Source organism: Numida meleagris, chromosome 2, assembly GCF_002078875.1.
Source record: "Numida meleagris isolate 19003 breed g44 Domestic line chromosome 2, NumMel1.0, whole genome shotgun sequence".
Lineage (NCBI taxonomy): Eukaryota > Metazoa > Chordata > Aves > Galliformes > Numididae > Numida > Numida meleagris.
In genome coordinates, this window is record NC_034410.1 from 42,442,910 (window position 1) to 42,459,259 (window position 16,350).

Below are 16,350 nucleotides of genomic sequence, written 5' to 3' on the forward strand. Positions count from 1 at the left end.
TTACACATTTAGAAATTTTCTACCTAGCTTAAAATTAGTTAGCTAATTGATTAAAGTACTGTTTAGATATCCACCCGAGCTTCTCTTGCAGAGCTGAGCACATGCCCTTGATTTCAAGAGTACTTACAGATTTTGATATGTGGTGCAGTGGATCTACAGCCCTTTCTAGGACCCACATCCAGCAGTGTGCTCTTATCTGAATAGATCTTATCCAGCGGAGTGCTATTGTGGAAATCTTCTGCAAAGATACAGCAATCTTACCTTTGAGTACGGTTTGCATATCTGAAAATCACCTGGAGATCTTACATCCTATGTTGTTTCAATATTGCATGCAACTCTTCCATAGCATACTCTGATAAGAAAGAAACAACGCCTTCCTTTTCTCCTCAGCAAAAGCTGTCATAAACTGAATTTTAAATGTATGAAACATGTTCTAATGCACATATTTGAAGCCACGAGGTATAACTGCAAAATATTCGTTAAGCAACAGGGATTCAAAGTGTGTTTGACTATAGTTTTATATGATTATATCACAAAAAGAATTAAAAGAAAGAAAAATCCTGAAGTTGTCCTTACCTTAGTAAATTTTCTATCTAAATTTGTGAAATATAATTTCATTTAAAATCTTGACATGAAGAGGGGATTGCAAGAATCATTTGAAGGGGATGATATCAGAAAGCCTTTAAATAACTGTTTGAACTTTCAGCTCTATTTGCATCTTAAAATATAATGCAGTTTCTGTTAGGGCTTTCATTTCAAAATACACATTACTTCTTGTGAATTTGTCCTTATTAGTGAATCACTCACTACACGGGATGCTTTACAAAGCCTGATTTAGGAGAATAGGTGATTTTGACTTTCTGGCTGCAAGCTTTTCACCTTCTACCTTGCTTACTGATTCCTGTGGGATGCTGAGAACCCTCAGCTCCCCCCATCTTTCACACAATCAAGCTCTGGGCGTACTTAGATTCTTTGATTAAAAGTTTGTTCCTCTGTTTGCTTTGTGCTCCCAAAGGCTTTGCTTCCAGGCAGCTCACATTCGTTAAAGACTCTGTGGAAAACACATGGGACAAATTTAATTCAGTAGTGCCAGTCCAGAATATCAATGCTTGTTCACTGGGAGCAAGGTGCAAGACAGTTGGCTTCTTGGGAGTTGGGAACTGTCACCACAGCCTGCAAAGGCAGGTGTGCTTTACAGGGACACCACTCCAAATCATGGGATATTGGATCTCTCTGCTGTAAAAATAATGTTTTTAAAATAAAGTTTATGTATAAAGGGAAATTGTACTGTTTCTTTACCCATTGCAAATGATTGTACTGCTCTGAATTACATAAAGCATACCGTGTAGGCTTCTTTCCATTGTTTGTTGCAGATGTTTGGTGATTTTCTATAGCATGTAACAGAAAAGGGTTTTGGTCTTGTTTCTGCATTTATTGAAGTACATCAGATTACAACATCCGCTTAAGTAAAAAGCAAATTGGGCTCCAAAATATAATCTGTATTATTTGGTAGTAGTATATATTCTATTTGATGCTATAAGTATACTTCATTAATAGCTAGTAGGTACTCTTACATGTAAATTAGAAATGAAGTATAATGCAATTATTGAACTCTGATCTAAAATATTTACAGTTCCTAACTGAAGTACAACTGTAGTGTGATTTACAGAAGGACGTGGTAAATGGTGCTTATTTTTTAGAAAATAAATAACTACAAATTAAACATGCAGACTTCCTAATATGGTGATTCAGTGAAAAATGTTTGATCTTGGAGGAATAAATTCTACTTGTATTCCCCAGGTGATTTTAATGAAGTACAGAATTAGGAAATTTAATTTCTAAATACAAACCTTATTACAGTTCTTTTCTCTCCAAGTAAGGGCTGGAATTCCTTTTCCATGGCAAAAAGCCATAGAATATGGTACATATTATGAAAGTATTTGTTCTAAGTAGTTGCACTATAAACTGCAAAGCTATTTTTAATCAGTATGCTGATGCCTAAGAAGCATACAAAGCATAAATTAAAAAGAGATAATGAACTTCCATATGTATTTCTAGAAGCTTTTGAAACACTTCTTTCTGTATTCACAGAGAAAGAATGTCTCTAGTTGGTGACAGTGCCTGTTATCTCGTAATCCAGGCTTTCTTTCTCAGTCTGTATCCTGGACAGCATAAGATATGGCTCAAAATAAAAGCTATAGGAGTTCAGACCCATGAGACAACAGTTAGTGAACCGAACACAAAGCATTCAAAAAAAGGGTAGGAAGAAACCAAGAGGGCTGCTGGGGCTAATTTGCTGGCCAGATAATTCCAGAAACCTCAAGGGAAGTTTTGTGAAAGCATTGTTTTGCTTCATAAGTACTTGTTTTCTGGAGGAAGATAGATTAAGAGGCTGCTTTTCCTTCTGTCCACAAAAAAAAAGGAGAGATGATGGAAAAGTTTGTTTAAAGCCATTTTTGTGAATTGGAATGCATATGGTTTTAGGATCAGAAGAATTGAGGCATGAAAGGGAGATTTAGACTGGAGATAAGGTTTTTTTCTTTATGATAAGGGTAGTGAAGCACTGGCAGATGTTGCTCAGAAAGGTGGTGGGTGCCCCATCCCTGGAGACATTCAAGGTCAGGATAGACGAGGCTCTGAGCAATGTGATGTAGCTGTAGGTGTCCCTGTTCATTGCAGGGGAGCTGGACTAGATGGCCTTCAAGGGTTCCTTCCAACTCAAAAGAATCTACAATTCCATGAAGCTGAGACTCTTCTGGAGCTAAAAAGATCATGCAGTGGTGTTCGTTTTTCCAAACAGAAAAGATTATCCTTAAAATAGTATCATCCCAAATACTTAAGCTGATCTCTGGAATTTCCAGCAGCTAAAACAGAAACAAAGTTTGGAAATTTTGTGTATCACACATTTATCACATTGTTTGTACTTCAGGAAGTTTTTCAATAGATAAGGAAGTCATGTCTCCTCCAGGTACTACAGAAGCCAGCCAGTGATGGGTTAGGCATACACCGGTGCTTTTGTCCTGCTTCCCTACTTGTGAAACAAGGAGTTGTCTGTAACAGTGGAGACACTGAAAATTATTTTTTAAATCAGAAATTGTATCACCACCATGAAGAGCTTAAGAACAGTAATAGCAAAAGCTTGGTTGGATGGCCCTGCTTTAGAAGGATCCAAAAAGAAGTTTGAGTGTATGGGTGTTGCTGAGTGACCTTGATTGCAGGTAGGGAATGAATATGCTGTCCAGCATGTTGCTTCTCAATCCTCATTCTACCACCATGACTCAAAACCTCTGGAACAGGTCACAGCAACTTTTCCATGTGTCAGCTGAACTGAGACCTGTGCTTCCTCTAAATTGCAAAGATGATTGATAGGGCCAGTTAAATTGTAGCATGCCAAATGCAGCTGACATTTTTGAAAACTATTTCTGCAGTCCCAGCCTTGCCCTGTTCTCAAGAACAAACTTATAATTCCCATGCTACTAGGCACACTAGGCATAGTAGGCTACTAGGAAGTAAATAAAAGGAGACCTTGTAGGGAGAACTGAAAATAATATTGATATGTTTGAGAAGAATCACAGAATCACAGAATTGCAGGGTTTAGGAGGGACCTCAAGAGACCATCAAATCCAACCCCTCTGCTAAAACAGATTCCCTACAGCAGGACACATAGGCATCTGGATGTGTCTTGGATATCTCCATAGAAAGAGTCTCTGCAGCCAATCTGGGCAACCTGTTCCAGTGCTCCGTCACCCTTACCGTAAAGAAGTTCTTCAGCATGTCTGTATGGAACTCCCTGTGTTCAAGTTTTATGCCAGTGCTCCTTGCCCTATCGCTACACACTTCCCATCACTCACAGTCAGAATGTGGTCCTCCAGGTCTTGCACAGGCATGACCCTGAGTACCTTGGTAGATGTTAGCTCTGTGAAGGACAAGATGAACCTCTTCATGTTTAAATGATACCCACAGTATCCTTTGTCCCTTTGAACTTTGTCACTCAGACTCTGGATGTCTGTGTGCCATACATCATGGGATCTAAGAAAATTAAGACAATAATGTCCTTATAATTGAATTATTTGTTTCATTTCTGAGTTGTGAATTGTTTCCTTCTGAACTTGAAATGATCTCTGAACGTTTTTCTCAGATGTCAAGAGAAGACTGTGGCTTCCCATGGGTGAAACCCCAGAACCTTAAGACTTTCAATTTTTTTTTCCCAACATATGAACAATTGAAGAAGGCATTTTCATCAAAAGACAGTAAAGGCAGGATAAGTGTTATATACCATATAGCTCAAACATTTAATTGCTTTCTCAGACCTATTATTTAAAATTGAAAAAGTGTGTAAGGAGTCCTAAGAGTCCTTTTTAGCTCTTAATTGGTTTCTACAGTTTGATCCATTCCTTTTGAGAAGCTTCATGAGGTTTGGCCATCGAGTTATATTTGGTGATGGTGATGAGAAATTACTATGCTATTGGGGAATAAGTTTCCTAAGTTTTTATCTGCTATAGAAGTGTGTTGTTGGAAACTTCAATGACTGTGATGAAGAATCTCCCTGCTGAAAGTTTCAAAGTGCAGATGGGCTATAATATCATCTGCATTCATGCACTGTTTTCTCTACTTCTAGCATCTTGGTCCAATAAAGAAGCATTGTCTTCTCTGAAAGCATTGGCTTCAGTCTCTCATGGATGGTCATCTGATGAAACTGGTTAATCGTGTGGGCTTCCGAGCAAGGAAACAAAAGCAGCAAAAGCAAGCAGATTGGCAGTTGCTATGGCAATTCTATCCTTTGTTAGAGTTGATATAAGTCCTAGGAGCTACAGAGAAATGGCCAGACATGGTAATTAGTTTTTCCAAGGCAATGCAATTTTCCATTGTGAACAGAGATTACAAAGTCAACAATTTAACTGATACAACTGAATTAAGGAATCTAAATCTTATATTATCTGTTTCTTACGGAAGCGACACATTTTGGTAAAGTGATTGTATTGCTATCTGCAATACCAATTATGCATTGTCATATTTTATTCCAGATTATTGACTTTTTAAAGTGTATGTTGGTGACAATTGTTAATAATACTATCTGAGCAAACACAAACCCAATAAATTGTGTCATTTCTTGCAAAGGGTCCATTAATTTCAATATAAAACACAGAGTTAAAATAACTTAGATTTTATCAGATCCTGAGAAGAAACTCTCATGTAAGTTTTTGAGACACAGCTTTAAGGATGATATCTGAGGAAATTCCTGAAAAAGATATAAAGCTGCAACCATATATTATTTTTCCATAATGTACATTTAGCACATAACAAAGGACTTACAGATTATAAATTTGATGCCAAGCCATTTTTCCTGAAGAAATATTTTCTGGTGACAATACGCACACTTCTGCTGCTAAGCTTATCGTACACCTCTGGATTTTGAGTAGACTAATGGAGTATCCATGGATACTCTTCCCAATTAATTGTTTCTGTTACATTGACTACACCACAGACATTTAAAGACTCTTCTTTATATAAATGCTACCCTGAAAGTAATACCTCCTATTTTATCATGTTGGCTCACATGTTGGTGTGATGACAGTAGAGGATGAACCTTCCCACCAATTTTCTGTTACCTTTTGTTGCCATATGACAGATGGCAGCAGAGGGGCAGTCCGACAGAATGGTGTCAGACTTGAAAGTTCATATGAAGCAAAGGGATGGGATTGAATTCCTCCATGTGGAATAAAGGGCACCCATTGACATTCCTTGATGTTTACTGAATGTTTATGGAGAGCAGTCAGTGCATATAAGCACAGTGAGGTGGTGGGTGGTGCATTTCAGCAGTGGCAATAGTGACAGTTGTTCAATTCCACTGGTGCATTTTGACGAGTGTAGCATGCAGGCTTTTGTTCATTGCTGGTGAAAATGTATGGCTAATTGTGGTGGCTATGTTGAACAACAGTGCTTTACAGCTGCAAATTTGCTCTATCAAATAGTGTTATTCTGCTCTTTGCATCTTTTGTAGTTTCCATGCAAATAAGCAGAAGGCATTACTTTTGGAGCAACCTACATATATTGCTTTCTTCACCTGAGATTGTCTTTATATCAGGCCTTGTTAAGCATGTTCTGGTGGGTTGTTTTTTTGGGTTTTTTTTTTTTTTTTTTTTTTTTTTTTTTTTTTTTTTTTTTTTGTATTTCCAAGGATGGATATTGAATATATGCAGTGATTATTTTGGTAGTCTAATACCCAGTAATTATCTGTGGAAACTGCAGCACAATCACAGCATCACAATAGTATATCAGTTGCTATTTGCTTCACCTAGAGTTTAATTTGCAGGAAGGGGGCTGAATCTTTCCAATAATTCTTTATTCCCTTGAAAAACAATAGGTTCCTGCTCTCTCATATAAAGCCAACACAGTTTTAAGAATTTTATTTTTTTTTACCATTTGTGAATTGCTGCATCCAGTACCCCATATCACAGAACACGGATGTAATGTTGAGAAATATCCCGCAGTGAAATTGTCTCTCTGAAATGGCTGTAAAGACACAGGAGACATTCTGGGTAAAGGTACCAAGAGAAGAGCCATGCTGAAAGAAATTTGGATCTCATACTACAAAAAAAGCAAGGAGTGTAGAGAACAGTCCAGCCATAGAGTGGGCTGAAATGAACCCACAAATTCAGCCAATAATCATCAAGATTTATTTTTTCTACAAGCCTTCTGCAAGTAGGTTTTATCTGAAATTGTATTAAAGAGGCAAAAATTAATACTAATTTTAAGAATCCCATTTTAGACAAACTGTCATTGTACAATAAAGAATATCTTTAAGAATGTAAGATAGCAAGACCAAGTCAAAACATGAATTATGCCTCATATTCATGCCAGAGTAATATTCTTATAAAAACTCCAAAGGAGACATCTACTACAAGTCAGTATCTTCCCATTTTGATCCAAGAAATTGTGATTTGCAGAAAAAAACAGCAACAACCAACCAAACAAAAAAAAAATCCATCAACTCACAAAGGGGAAGAAATTAATTAATTGCTGGGAAGAACATTTCAAAGACTAAGCATAATTTATTTGTCTCTTGTCAGTACTACTGCCTACTCATTCACATAAATGAGAAAAACCACAATATTCTCATGTACTTCAGTGAAGAGAGACACAGGAAGTGTGGACAGCTATGTGCAGAGAAGGTGACTCTTCATGAATGTGGGTGCATTCTCCCTTAAAGATGTCTGCCTCCTTGTCACCAAATATGTAAGGGATCCCAGTATTTAGGTAAGTGGTTTAGAAAGGTAGCATAAATAACCACCAGAGTTAATTTAATTTGGACAGAGTGCAGGATACCCAGTTTTAGAATGACTGATTGCTCTATTTCCAAAGTAACTGCAGACTTTTCAAAATACTACAGCAGAAATATTTTATAATTTTACATTCCCATGATATATAAATATCATTTCCCATCTCAGGCACACATTTTGTATGTATTCCTGTCACTGTAATTGTAAATTGCTGTATCCTATATCCCATATCCTATATGTATTCTGACATAGTGTTGTGAAGTTACGATGTACAATACAAAGTAAAACTGATCCATACAATGAAATAGGAGTTGCTATTATAGGTAGAGCTAAGTACCTTGCACCAAATAGTGCCAGTGTTTGTCCATTGAGCTGCAGATAGAAGGATTGGCCCTGGGTCCCACTTCACTATTCTGTTATGTAGCATTATTCCATTATTGTAGCAAATGCGTATCTTTCCCCTTACTTCTCTCTCCTTTTATTTATTATTTCCTTTTTGTTGAACCCACGTAGTGAATAATATTATGTGCTGAAATTCACTGCTGCCTCAAGCAAGTGTTCCTGTTACAACAGTCTTCCCGACAAGAAGATGTCTCTCCTGTCCTTTGGTGCTAAAAAAATCCAGTTGAAAAGCCAGGCTGAGCCATCAGTCTGTTACCTGTGAGGGCATGAGACTCATTAGATATGACTGCTAATGCCTCAGCTTCCACACAGTTCTTCTTATTCAAGCAACTGTACAAGCAGAAAAACAGGCAGTCTTTTGAGCCTAAAGAAAGAGAAGCCTCTTAAATGTTATGTAATTTTGAGTCTTTGATGAACACTCATGTCGTTCTGGTCCAACAGAAAGTGCAATGGCATTATATTAACCAGCACCCCAGGGGAGCTGCACAGTGCCAGAGCCATATTGCTAAAATTAGGGGAGGTTATCCGAAAATAATACTCTTGCAGCATATCTGGAGGTTTTCAGTGAGAACTATACGGTGTGCTTAGGGTAATACCCATTCAGTATTTGGTATGGGATATTAATTAACCAAAGAGATGACCCAGAGACAAGCATAACCTGCTTACACAGGTTTCCATATCCTGCTCTGCTTTGGCAGGGAATGCCCAAGCATCACTGAGGGCTGCACTTGCTCAGTAAATGCCCCCCCCAAATAAGCCAATGTGTTCCCTCCTGGGGACCACGGTTGGGCAGCAGCATTGATGTTTTACAGAACTTAGCAGCTCTGGGAGTCCATTAGGAGATCTCACAAAGAACACTTTGTGAGAAATCATCAGGCCAGCAGCCTGCAGCAGAGATCTGAGAACTCCCAGAAAATTGCTCTGCCAGCTTATGCATCTAGACTTAGGGAGTAATTTGTGCTGAAGAGAGACATCTCTGAAGTCAGTCTAGGAGAATTATTTTTCTCAACAGTATGAGGAGTAAAGCACCTGTGCAATTTTTCTGATTAGCATTTTATTGAGTTTTATATTGACTGGTTTGTGGGGAAACGAACCTTTGGCTTTGGGTTGGCTGCTCCCTGACAGCTAAATGTATAAAGCTGAAAGCTGTGAAACAGATGTCTCTCTTCAGATGTTTTTTTACAACATAGATACCTTCTTTACAAGATAGTATCAGTGGCATTAATATAGCGTAGGAAGGAGTTACAAAGAATCTCTTGGGGCTATTACGCTGAAGAGTTTACCAGGAGTAATATCAGTTTATCTCTATGAGGGGAGAGAAGGAGCAGCACTGAGCTCTGCTCTCTGGGGACAGAGACTGGGCCCGAGGGAACAGCATGGAGCTGTGTCAGGGGAGGGGCAGATGGGGGTTAGGGACAGGTTCTGCACCAGAGGGCGGTGGGCATGGAAAAGGCTGCCCAGGGCAGAGGGCACAGCCCCAAGTGCCAGTGTTCAGGGAGCATTTGGACAATGTTCTCAAACATAGGGTTTGAATTTTGGGGTGGTCTGTGTGTAGCCAGGGGTTGGAGTCAACAGTCCTTGTGGGTCCCTTTCAACTCAGGGTATTCTGTGATTCTATTATTTATAATTCTGGTATGACCTGCCAGACACCGGTGCATAAATTTTTATTGGTCATATGTCATACTCCATTTAAACAGCTTAGTGTGGTGCAGCAAACAATTGCCAGTATCAAGGACAGCATCTTAACCTCTGGCTGTCTGCACCAACTTGAATATATATACAAGAATGCCAATTTTGTTTCTCTGTCATGGTGACAGACTTGACAGTGCTGAATAGACAAGTTTGAAAGCATCTACAATACTCGTGCTAGGCAAAAAAAATCATCTTTAAGCTCATCCAGTATTCTCTGACATCTCTGCCACCCGAAGGCATAGAGGTGAAAGAGGCCATTGATAAAGATAGGAATGAGCTATCGAGGGAAGCAGACAAGTGTGATGCTGAGGAGTGAGACTTTGTGGTCTCTGTCTCTACATGGAGATGACCCTGAGCATTGATCCAGGATAGATCATAATTTTGAAGGCTGGTCAAAATCTAGCGCCCTGCAGGGGTACTCAAGTGAGGATTTTAAGACACTTGGCAAGAAAACATTGAGTTTTCTCAGACAAATGCTGCAGATATGTGTATATTAATTTTCTCATGGACATGACACACAGTCATCTTTCTTTGTTTACTAAAATTTGGCAGAGCTATGCTGCCTTTCATGGAGCTTGATCTCTTGCAAGAGACGTGGCAAGGGGTGGGTACATTCCAAGCCATATCTTGCATAAGCAATTAGGCTCAAATCCTTCTGGCTACTTCTTCAATGGAAAAACAGCTACCAGAAGTAACAGTGAGTGAAATGAAAGAGACAGTAAGTGGAAGAAAACTGAGCAATAAGAGGCATTCTGGAGCACACGAATGTCTTCATGTGAGAGCACCAAATCTATGACATCTTTTCTTCCTCGGATAGTGGGAACTGCCAAAGAGGCACATGGATTTTAGCAACATTGGGAGAATCAAAACAGAAGTAGGCAGCATTTGCACTCAGGCATGCATCTTCTGAGTGACGAACCCCTTTTAAATCTGCAAGTTTTCTCTGTGATAATGTATTGTTGATACAGTTTGTCACATCTTTACGGTGATAAGCTTGTAGATAACAGCAATTTCACACTAAATGTAGGTACAATGAAAGAGCCTTGTAAGGTTCACACCCCATATATCACTACATTTGAAAACCCAAGTCATTCTGGATATTATCTTGCATTTTAATGCGTTAGTTAATATATGGTTCATGGTCTAAAATTAAACATCCTAGGGTTATATAGTAGAGGATAAAATATTCATCTCATAATTAAGAACTTAAATATAAAATATTAAAACCCAGTGACACTGGATTTTGAAAGGAAGAATTTAAAAAGATTGTATTATAAAACAGGAGTGGCCCTGTGAGTAACATGCACTTTCAGATTTTAAATGTTATTTCCTGGCCTGAATGAATAAATGCGTTTTGTGTTGGACTGAATGTTTTCCTCAGTAAAATAAGCTAGCTAACAGTGTCCTTTCACTGAATGGTGTGCAGAGAATTTTAATATTAAAATGTATATTACAGTTGATATATTTTTATACCATACATGCAAATCTAAATATGGTGAGTTTGCAATAGTACAGCATACATAATGGAAGAAAATGCAGGGCCAAGCACTTTCTGAGTCTGTACACTCTGTTATTCTATGTGTATTGCTCACAGAGGATGTAAAAGGGCCTGTAATTCATACCATGTAACAGCAATTCACCTTCATTATGTACTCCCTCACCTATTTGGTGGACATCTTATGTACAACCATTGTAAATTATGGTAAGACTATGTAACTGAGAGCTATAATTGAAAGAAGAAACAAGATTGTTATGAGAGAACTAGAGAAGCTGCTCAAATTTAAATGAGGACAGCTCCCATTTTACAAATGATTTAGAACTTGCTGCAATGACATCAAAGTTTTCTAATTCAGTGGCCTCTGAAACACAAATTTCATTCCTCTGTGTGGCCATAACAAGGCATAGCAACATTATATGTTTCTAGATTGGAGATGAGCATACAGGAAGACAGTTCAAATACAGCTGGGCATATTAACTGTAACAGAACACACAGCTATAGGCAGAAAGTCAACAAATCAAAACATATGTAAATATAAATTTAGTTGTGAATTCAAAAATGCTTGTAAAGGAAGGGTTACAGCCAGATAGGCATAAAGAAACCTAAATTCAGATATTTTAAAATACCTCAATTTCTTGCTGTTTCTCTTCATAATGGGTGGTATAACCATCAGCTCTAACAGTCAAATGAAAATGATAATGTTTTTTTGGGCTTGTGTTACTCTATTGAAGTAGAACTCATTAGAAGGCCCAACTCAGTTTTACCTTCCCAGTATTGCAGACGTAAGTTTGTCTGATTTTGTTGCATTTGTAATACTTCCTTTGAATATTTTTTCTCATGTGAGCAACTCCTCCAGTAATTAATTCTGTGAGCTTCTGAGCCTGCTTTATTCTCCAGATCTCATTAGAGTTGGCACTGTAAGACCCAGAGCATTGCCCCCTTTGCACCATTGCATTCCTTATTTATAGCACCCAGAACTGTTAAAGAGCAGTCAAACAAAAGGATCCTGTCATAGAGAAGTATATGCTAAAAGCATTTTGAATGGACCAAGGACTTCCAAGAGGTCCAGGTCCATGCCTAAATTTTGGCATAATGAAATTTGTATGGATTGAAGGAGAGTAGATTGAGAACACACAGCTAAGATAAGTACTCTGGAGATAATCAGTTTACTGATCTAATGCAAGTGACAAAATTGTACAGATGGATTTTCTTCATTGTTCTCTGCATAAGGTAAGTTATGTCTGTGCAATTCTTTTGAACTTCATCTACTCAACACTGAATCAATTTCAGCTCTGGTGAGAGTTATGAGTTCACTTTATCTTTGTCAAGATGAAGCAAAACAGCCAAGTAAATAATAAATTAATTTTAGTGAAGAAAAACAATTGTTCTTTTAAAGTAGGAAAATAAGCACGATTATTTAGAAATACCTGCAATCTACAAAGCAGTATTCTATGATGTCCTTGCAGAGTAATTAATTTCCGTGGTGCAATAATTTTGGAAAATCGTATCTGCAAAGAACATATATTCCACCTGCCTCCTTGCTTTTCATTTCTTTTTTTCATCTTTTTGATTCTTGTTTTTTTCTTTTCTTATTTTCTTTTTCACTTTTTTTCTTTTTCTTTATTTTCCTTTTCTTCTTTTCTTCTTTATTCTTTTTTCTCTTTTTTTCTCCTTCCTTTTCCTTTTCCTCTTCCTTTTGCTTTCCCTTTTCCTCTTCCTCTTGCTTTTCCTTGTCCTTCCCCTTTCCCTTTCCCTTCCCCTTTCCCTTTCCCTTCCCCTTCCCATTTCACTTTCCATTTCACTTTCCCTTTCCCTTTTCCTTTCCCTCTCCCTTTCTTTCTCTTTCCATTTCACTTTCTGTTTCCATTTCACTTTCTCTTTCCATTTCTCTTTCATTTTTCTCTTTCTCTTTCTCTTTCTTTCTCTCTTTCTCTTCCTCTTCCTCTTTCTCTTCCTCTTCCTCTTCCTCTTTCCCTTTCCCTTTCCCTTTCCCTTTCCTTTTCCCTTTCCCTTTCCCTTTCCCTTTCCCTTTCTCTTTTTCTGTTGTTAGAACAAACTTAGTTTATTTATACTTCTAAAGTCAAAGTTTGGGACATTTCAAGATCTACTCAGCCCCAGCTAGAGACATTTCTGTTCTTCTGATGAGATGTCTTGGAAATACATTTTCTGTCCTTGAAAGTAAATGTTCCATAAGAACGTAAGTAGCAACATACATGCATATATCCAGTTTTAATCCTTTATAATAGAAAAAATGAACTGGTTTCAATTGGAATGAATATTATGTTCAGGTTCTGCAAATCAGTAGTGTTATTTTACACATATATTTAAATAAATCTGCACGAAGTAATAGCTTTTTGTGAAAGGAACATGAATCAGGGTTCTAATTTGCTTTCTGATTTGGGAAAGGGAGAGGAAGGATTCCTTTTTTGTTGCCTTTTTTTAGTATTTGATATTGGCAGAGCTGTCAATGAGGTTGTCGTCAAATATAGTAGTTAAATAATATGATCTTTCAACCAGTCTTGTGAAGAAAGCATTCTGATCTCCATTGTTTCTCTAGTTTTCTGTTTAAAATGCTGTAAAATGGATGAAACTGAACATCTCCTTGTCTCAAGACTTTTTTTTTTTGTCAATTACATATTTGAAGATATAACTTTGACTTCATTCTCCTCTTCCTCCTTGTGTGAGTCAAGACAAATCAAAGGAAAATTTGCACTTTTGTCACAGATTGGCACTTAAGATCTTAAGTTGTGCTTTTCTGTGGTCCTGAAAAACAGGAGAGTTTAAAGAACCTTTTCTCTTCTGTGGAAAATAAGAAGTCAAGCATTTATTTCCCCAGGCAGTGAATTGTTTTCTAGGTGAGGACAAGCGGGAGGGCTGTGACCTGACCACCAGTTCAATTAATGCAATCCATTCAAACCACTTGCATCTTTTAGAGTCAGGAATAAGCATTAGCTGTGCACACCCCAGGTGACAGACCACAGTGTGCAATGGATTTCTGTGCAGATGTGCACATAGCAGTATTCTTGCTTCCCTGCCTTTTCCGTAACAGTCAAGGCTCAATTTGATCTCATGTCCATTTAAACATGCACAACTGTTAAATAACCAAAAAATAACATTTGACAGGGCTGCAGACAAGTCTATGATTGCAGCCACAACAGCAGGAGTGAAAAGATTGTACAGTCTCTGTATATAAAAACAGTCCTTTGGTTTTTCCCATCCACATACCAAAGCAAGTAAACTGCTGTTAATCTTAACATCAGCAATCTGAGCAGGAAATTAGACCTTGCCCATTATTTATGAGGAGGGGTGGAAAATAAATAATCTTTTTAGCATTAAATTGCAAATTCAGAGAGAGAGATGCTGTTTTGGAATGATATGACACAGAGAAATAAATCTTACTGCTCTCACAGTTTAACACATCAGATTCCAAAAGCCTAGAAATGGTTTTGTTTCCTGCATTCTCTTTGATTACCTCCCTCTTTGACCTTACATGTTAATGCATTTATTCTCACTTGTTTCTCAAGAGACCTAAGTAAAATTTGAGTACATGATCAAGATGGAAAAGAAAACTGAAGGCTTTAAGCCTCCTTTTGATTGCACCAATAAAGGAATAATTTAATTGAAATCAGTGACATTTCCCTTGTGTAAGACCTGCTGACAGCTCTCAGCTCTCTACTAAGAATCTACTACAGTGAAAGACAGTTGATAGATTTGTTGCTCACTGTGTGCAGTGGCAGAACATGATTTTCCTTTACCAACATCTAAATATTAGATCATAATAATATCTGCCGTTTGTGTGGTTGCCATTGCAAATCTGGTGCTTCGATATAAAGGAGAAAATAAAATGTGACAATAAAGTGCTTGTTTGATATTGGCATATTTTAAGGTATTCTTTTTTAATAAGAAGAGACATTCTTTTTCCCACTCCCTCATGTTGTTTTAGGTTGCTTTGCTTGCCTCCTTCTCCCCAGTGTCACTTTTAAAGCTTTGTTTCCTGAGTGATAGTAGGAAGATTAATCCTTTTTCAAAGAAATAAGGACACCTTCCATAAACTGTGCTCCTGACTGCTTTCCTTGCTGCCAGTCCCTCTGTATAAAATGGTGCATAGTTAGAATTCAGAAAGACATTTTTAATGTGCTGGAGACTATAAACCCTAAAAAACAAGTTAGCATTTCCATTTCACTACTACCCTTGAGTCTTCTCTCCTATGGATCATTGCACAGAAAAGCAAGCTTAGAAAACAATCAAAGGGGATGGAAACATGTTACCTGTGTAGAAAAAGAGCTTACTGCATGTCTCAGTGTACTTTCTATGGGTGCTATCAGCTCACTTAGAGTTGTTGTGGGGAGCAGTAAAAGTAAGGGTTTCATGGCTGAGATATATATTAATATCTAGTATTTAACTGTGATGGGAGATGATGGGGAGGTTATTTCTTGTGCTGCTGTCTTATTGCTGCTGTGAAGAAGCAGAGAAAAAATGGTGGGGAAGATGTTTTTCAGGCAAACTGCATATAAAACTTCCCTAAAATACTTAGACCTTCTAACAGCCAGGAGCCCAAGGACAGTTAAAAAAAAAAAAAATCATGTAGATTTCTTTGGACTGAGCTTTTTTGGATCCCCTATAAGCTTCTGATGTCTATGGACAACCGGGGTAGTCATGTACAAGAGAAGATGTCATTCAGCCACTTTCTCATCAAAAAGATATGCTGGATTGTGTTTTAGTGGGGGTTTTTTTGTGGCTTTTTTTTTTTTTTTTTTTGCCCCACAGCTTGTAAGTTCACCAGCAAAATCACTTAAATTGCAGAAGCATAATCACCAGATTTGTCTTGTAGACAGTCTTTCAGAATCAATAAAATAGTTGCATTTGAAATATCAGAAAGTTTTTAATCTACATAATTTTGGACTGGCTACAGGGCTACCAACCTTTGGCATGCTCTTTGACTTCCAACCTGTGCTGTCAGTCAGTGTCATTTCTTCTCTTGGTATATGCAGCTTACTTAACTAGTTCCATGAGTCTAATAACAGAAAACAGGTTATGTGTGACTATCACAGATTTGCAGATGACGATGCAGAGGATATTAGCTGAACTCTTGGTTATATTTACTGCTAAGCAAGTTTATTCTGTTGTGGATTGGAAATGTCCCTCTCCTTTTAAGTATCTTTTATTGCAGCCAGAGCAGATGTAGGGTGATTAGCATAAAAGGCAGACTGCAGGATGTTAAAAGTCTTCAAAATAACATTTGGAGCCTGCATAAAATTATGATGTCAAAAGTGTCACACATATATTTTGCCATATATCCGCTTTTCCACAGGTAGTTTATGTTTCATACTTAAAAAGTCCTTTAGCCAAACATTTGGAAAGTGCATGCATATAATCCGTTGTCTGCACCAAGCAGATCCTGGGCTACATCAAAAGCAGTGTAACCAGCAGTGCAAGGCAGGTGGTTGTCCCCCTCTACTCTTTGTGAGGCTCCACCTA